The following is a 6,777-nucleotide window of genomic DNA, read 5'->3' on the forward strand; positions in this document are numbered from 1 at the left end:
AAATTTGAAGCCAGAATTATAGAACTACAGTCAAAGTGTCGTTGGGGTCTTTATTTCTTTCTCTGGAGATACTGGGAAATTAATTTCCTTCTTTTTCCAGTGTGAGTAGTCAAGTTCTTCACTTAATGACTCTACTTCTTTTTTTTTTTTCTCCAGGGTTATTGCTGGGATCGGTGCCTGTACCATTAATCCACTGCTCCTGGAGGCCATTTCCCCCCTTTTGTTGCCCTTGTTGTTGTAGTCTCCTGTGGTTATTATTATTGCCATTGTTGATGTTGTTTGTTGTTGGATAGGACAGAGAGAAATGGAGAGAGGAGGGGAAGACAGAGAGGGGGAGAGAAAGATAGACACCTGCAGACCTGCTTCACCACCTTTGAAGTGACTCCCCTGTAGGTGGGGAGCCGGGGGCTCGAACCAGGATCCTTACGCCAGTCCTTGCACTTTGAGCCACATGCGCTTAACCCACTGCACCACCGCCCAACACCCTTAATGACTCTTCTTTCATCTTCAACACTATCAGAAAAACATCTTTCTCCAACTCTACTTTAATCTCTTCTATTCTTTTTGTTTTTTAAAGAATACATTCTTTTTTTTTTCAGACTGTAATCTTATAGAGGTAACATTGGCTTGCAAAGTTGTATGTTCTAGATCAAATTTATGCCTGCTTCTAATGGGTGGTATATTCCAAGCCCAGTACCAAAATGCCAATAAGCTCAAAGTCTGTTTTGTTATATAAAATTCTATCTTTAATCAAATCTCCATGTTTTCCTAAGGATAGTGGCACACACCTCTCCAGAGTTGTTTTTCTTTTAAGATTTTATTATTTTTTTTTAGTTTTTTATTTATAAAAAGGAAACATTGACTTCTTTTTCTAGCGTTTGCCCTTCTTCCGTAGCCAGTCAACAGTGTCAGGTTGAAAGCTGTCAGGAGCTGCTTGTTGCTGGCTTTGAAAGTGACTGGGATCCATGTGGATTCAGTCGGCTAAGAAGGATCATCAGTTTCCCCAATGAATGGGTACTCATGGGATGCACCATGAGAAGGTCGATCCAATGCATCCTGAAACATTGACTAAATCATAGGATATGAGGGGTACAACTCCACACCATTCCTACCACTGGAACTCTGTATCCCACCCCTCCCCTGATAGCCTTCCTATTCTTTAACCCTCTGGGAGTATGGACCTAAGGTCATTGTGGGATGCAGAAGGTTGAAGGTCTGGCCTCTGTAACTGCTTCCCCGCTGAACGTGGGCATTAACAGGTTGATCCATACTCCCAGCCTGTCTTTCTCTTTCCCTAGTTGGGAAGGGCTCTGGGGAAGCAGTGGTCCAGGACACATTGGTGGGGTTCTCTGTCCAGGGATGTCTGGTCGGCATCATTCTAGCATCTGGAACCTTGTGGTTGTAAAGAGAGTTAACATACAAAGCCAAACAAATTGTTGGACAATCATGGACCTAAAGGCTGGAAGAGTGCAGATGAAGAGTTGGGGGTCCTCCATTTTGTAGATAGCTAGTAGGCATATTTTAATTATATTCCAAAGGGTCTGTGGATAAACTAGTGCCGGGATAGCCTGAGGGTACTTCTTCCCAAGCTAGTGCTCTCTGGGTTGGAGAGAACTCAACTGGAGCCGATCTAGGCTGCTGCGTGGGAGAGGGATCAGGAACTCCTGCCGCACTAACTTTGCAGGAGATACACTCTGGAACTCTCAGAGCTGGAAAGCAATTTCCAAGTGTCTTTAATCAGAAGAGCAGCTGTTTTTATATTCTCTAAGTAGGGTGGAAACAGGATGTGATATAGAGAGGGTGGAGAGAAAAATGACTGGTGAAAATCAGAGTGTGACAAGGAGGGGGCAGAGCAGGCGAGAATACTATCACTGAACCACCGATGCCCTGGAGGGAGGGTGGTGCTTGTTAACAGTGGTTATGTAAATAGAATAGTGTTAAGCAGAAGCCAGGGGGAGCTGGCATACTATCCAGCATCTCCCCCTTTCTTTTTAACTATTTGCCATAGTATCAGGAGTGTGGGGCACTTTGTGAGGCAGGGAGACTGATAAGAGGCACACTTTTTGGGGTTCTACTGTCCCTCCTTGCTCAACCTCTCCGTAGAGAGAGAGACTAACAGGATTGACACACCCCTCAGACTCAAGCCCTTCCAAGCTCAACCATATCCTCACAATTCCCCAACATCTCCCTCTTACTTAATGGCCATAAACTAGATTTTTTTTTCTTTTTCCTTTTTCCCCTGAGCCTGACATCTGATATGCAGGTGGATCAAAGTTACTGTCTGCGGAGATTATGTCATGGCTGGAAAAAGGACCAGAAAGCTAGATCAGGGAAGAGAGCAGCTCCCTAATATGGGAAAGGTTTATAAATATTGTTGACTGTAAACCCCATCAATTTGAGGCCCATATTCAGCTTAGGAGCCTACGTAACCTCTGCATCCCTGTAGATCTGAGCTCACATTCTGTTGTCATGAGTAAGAACATTCCAAGCTGACCCAATATTGACCCATCTTTCTCAGGTGTAGCATAGAGTATGTTGTCCATCCTCCCTTTGGAAGATGGAACGTTCTCTGCCATTGTTGATCCAAGTTGAGGGCATAGACCTGTGGGGGCCTACAAAGGGGTCTATTGTGTTGTTCCTGATAGGAATGACCAGTAACAATGGAGAGAGGGATTTATTCGAGGTATAGGCCCATCAAGTTCTGTTTGGGAATCTCAGGACTCTCGGAATAGGGCCCCAGCTGATGGGGTAACCTGATAGTGACTAAAGAGTCATCGTTAAAGTATGCTAGCCTCTTGCCCTTATTCAGCTTTTGCAGTCCTTGCTTTGATAGGGTTAGCTTTGGAGTGAGTGAGAGAACTGTAATAGGAAGTAGGTGAGGAAGCTATCTAAGTCTGAGTAGACACTATTTCATTATGAACTTTGTACAGACTCACTACAGACTATTGTGTATTTTGCTTTCAGGTATATATTTTGCCCTAATTTATGGATACATGTGAACATATGCTCTATTTTATGGTCCTGGTCTATATCTAGGTTTTGGGACTTTGTTAGGAAGTGAACCACCTGGAATGGAATTAGAGAATACTATGAAAGGAAAGGTCTCACCTGAGTAATGAGGCTGAAGGATTGACATTCCATGACTGACGTCTCAGGGCAAAGTCTAAAGTGAAGCATGCTGAGGTGGTACTCATTTTGTTGATTAGGTTGGAAATGGCGGATGCAATATCATTTGGTATGAATTGAGAGAAGCATGCAGGAAAGTGAGCCCCACCTAGAGGTTCCAGGACTGGGAGAAATATAGGCTCTATAGAGGAAGCAGGAGGTTCCTGATGTCTAAGGGTTTAAGAAGACAATAGCTAGTTATTGATATAATCACATTATTTGGCAATTGCGTTAACTCTGAAATATCCCTTTGTTGGGATTTGCTGTATCATGCACAACATCACAATAATTTATGTCCTTTGATATTTTTTGTATATAGCTATGCCACCGGTTGCTTCTGTTCGCCCTGGTCTAAGCTTTTTTTTTTTTAATTTTTTATTTAAGAAAGGATTAGTGAACAAAAACATAAGGTAGGAGGGGTACAACTCCACACAATTCCCACCACCCAATCTCCATAACCCACCCCCTCCCATGATAGCTTTCCCATTCTCTAGCCCTCTGGGAGCATGGAACCAGGGTCGTTGAGGGTTGCAGAAGGTAGAAGGTCTGGCTTCTGTAATTGCTTCCCCGCTGAACATGGGCGTTGACTGGTCAGTCCATACTCCCAGTCTGCCTCTCTCTTTCCCTAGTAATGTGTCTCTGGGAAGCTGAGCTCCAGGACACATTGGTGGGGTCTTCAATCCAGGGAAGCCTGGCCAGCATCCTGGTGGCGTCTGGAACCTGGTGATTGAAAAGAGAGTTAACATATGAAGCCAAATAATTTGTTGAGCAATCATGGATCCCAAGCTTGGAATAGTGGAGAGGAAGTGTTAGGGAGGTACTCACTGCAAACTCTAGTGTACTTCTGCTTTCAGGTATATATTTTGCAGTAGTTTATGGATACGTGTGCACATAAGCTCTCTCTCACAGAAACTGGTGTATATCTAGGTTATGGGACTTTGTTAGAAAGTGAACTACCTGAGATGAAATTAGAGTGTACTATAAAAGGAAAGGTCTCACCCGAGTAATGAAGCTGAAGGGTTGTCATTCCACACGTGAAGTCTCTGGACACAGTCTGAGGTGAAGCATTTGAGGTGGCAATCATTGCGTTGGTTAGGTTGTGATCAGCGGATGCAATATTATTTGGTTTGAATTGGGAGATGCATACGGGAAAGTGGGCCCTATCCAATGGTTCCAGGACTGGGGGAAGTAGGGGCTCTATAGTGGCGATGTGAGGTTCCTGCTGTCTTAGGGTTCAAAAAGACAATCGATAGTTAATGTTATCATCATATTATTTGTTAATTGGGTTAACTTTGAAAAGTCCTTTTGTTAGGGTTTGCTGTACAGTACCCAATATCTTGTATATAGCTGTGCTATTGGATGCTTCTGATCTACTTGGTCTAGGCTTTTGAGTGAGTCCGCATATCAAATACACAGCCTATATATTAAAAGGATTCAGTTTGTGTTTTGAGAAACTTTGAGACATACAATTGATTTTCCCCCTCTCATATTAATTAACTACTGATTTATATGTCTACATTTTGCTAGGAGTGTACATAAACACCATTCCCACCACCAAAGGACTGTGACCCATCCCTCCTGCCCACTCCCACCCCCCACTGGCCCAGGAAGCTGCATGTCTACCCCTCACCACTGGGTTTTTACTTTGGTGCCCTACTTACAATTTGATCAGGTCCTGTTTTTAGTTTCCCTTTCAGATCTTCTTAATCAGCTTCTGTTGATGAGTGGGATCATCCCATACTCATCTTTATCTTTCTGACTTAGTTTACTTAACATAATTCCTTCTAGCTCTGTCCAAGATGGGTCAGAGAAGGTGGGTTCATTGTTCTTGATAGCTGCATAGTATTCCATTGTGTATATGTACCACAGCTTTCTCAGCCACTCATTTGTTGTTGGGCACCTGGGTTGCTTCCAGGTTTTAGCTATTATGAATTGTGCTGCTCTGAACACAGGAGTACACACCTCTTTTTGGTTGGTTGTTATGGAGTCCTTGGGGTATAACCCCAGGAGAGGAATTACTGGATCATATGGAAGGTCCATGTCTAGCCTTCTGAGAGTTTTCCAGACTGCTCTCCACAGAGGCTGTACCAATCAAAATGAATATTCTCCCCAGAGCCATATACAAATTTAATGCAATACCCATCAAAGTTCCACCAAGCTTCTTTAAGAGAATAGAACAAACACTACAATCATTTATCTGGAACCTGAAAACACCTAGAATTGCCAAAAACATCTTAAGGAAAAGAAACAGAAATGGAGGCATCATACTCCCAGACCTTAAACTATATTATAAAGCCATCATCATCAAAACAGCATGGTACTTGAACAAAAATAGGCACACAGACCAGTGGAACAGAATTGAAAGCCCAGAAGTAAATCCCAACACCTATGGGCATCTAATCTTTGATAAGGGGGCCCAAAGGATTAAATGGAAAAAGGAGGCTCTCTTCAATAAATGGTGCTGGGAAAACTGAGTTGAAACATGCAGAAGAATGAAATTGAACCACTTTATCTCACCAGAAACAAAAATCAACTCCAAATGGATCAAAGACCTAGATGTCAGACCAGAAACAATCAAATACTTAGAGGAAAACATTGGTAAAACACTTTCCCACGTACACCTCAAGGACACCTTTGATGAATCAAACCCAATTGCAAGGAAGACTAAAGCAGAAACAAACCAATGGGACTACATCAAATTGAAAAGCTTCTGCACATCCAAAGAAACTATTAAACAAACAGAGAGACCCCTCACAGAATGGGAGAAGATCTTCACATGCCAGACATCAGACAAGAAACTAATCACCAAAATATACAAAGAGCTCAGCAAACTTAGCACCAAAAAAGCAAATGACCCCATCCAAAAATGGGCAGAGGATATGAACAAAACATTCACCACAGAGGAGATCCAAAAGGCTAACAAACATATGAAAAACTGCTCTAGGTCACTGATTGTCAGAGAAATGCAAATTAAGACAACACTAAGATACCACCTCACTCCTGTAAGAATGGCATACATCAAAAAGGACAGCAGCAACAAATGCTGGAGAGGTTGTGGGGACAGAGGAACCCTTTTACATTGCTGGTGGGAATGTAAATTGGTCTAAGCTTTTAAAAGAGTCAACATATCAACATACTCAGCCTATGTATTAAAAAGGCTTAGTCTGTGCTTTAAAAAGTTTGAGACATTCAATCAATTTTCCTCTCATATTAATTAAATAGTGATTTATATGACTACAAAATAATAGGAATGTACATAAACACCATTCCCACCACCAAAAGACTGTGTCCCATCCCATCCCCACTCCACTATCCACCCCCGCTGCCCCCTGAAGGCGAACATCCACCCTAACTTTCAACCCAGGGATTTTACTTAGGTGCCCTACTCCAAATTTAATCAAATCCTGCTTTTAGTTTTTCTTTCTGTTATTCTTTCTCAACTTCTGTTTATGAGTGGGATCATTCCATACTCCTCTTTATCTTTCTGACTTAGCTCACTTAACATAATTTCTTCTAGCTCTATCCAAGATGGTTCAGAGAAAGTGGGTTCATTGTTCTTAATAGCTGCATAGTATTCCATTGTGTATATATACCACAACTATATCAGCCACT

Source organism: Erinaceus europaeus, chromosome 6, assembly GCF_950295315.1.
Source record: "Erinaceus europaeus chromosome 6, mEriEur2.1, whole genome shotgun sequence".
In the NCBI taxonomy this organism is placed as follows: domain Eukaryota; kingdom Metazoa; phylum Chordata; class Mammalia; order Eulipotyphla; family Erinaceidae; genus Erinaceus; species Erinaceus europaeus.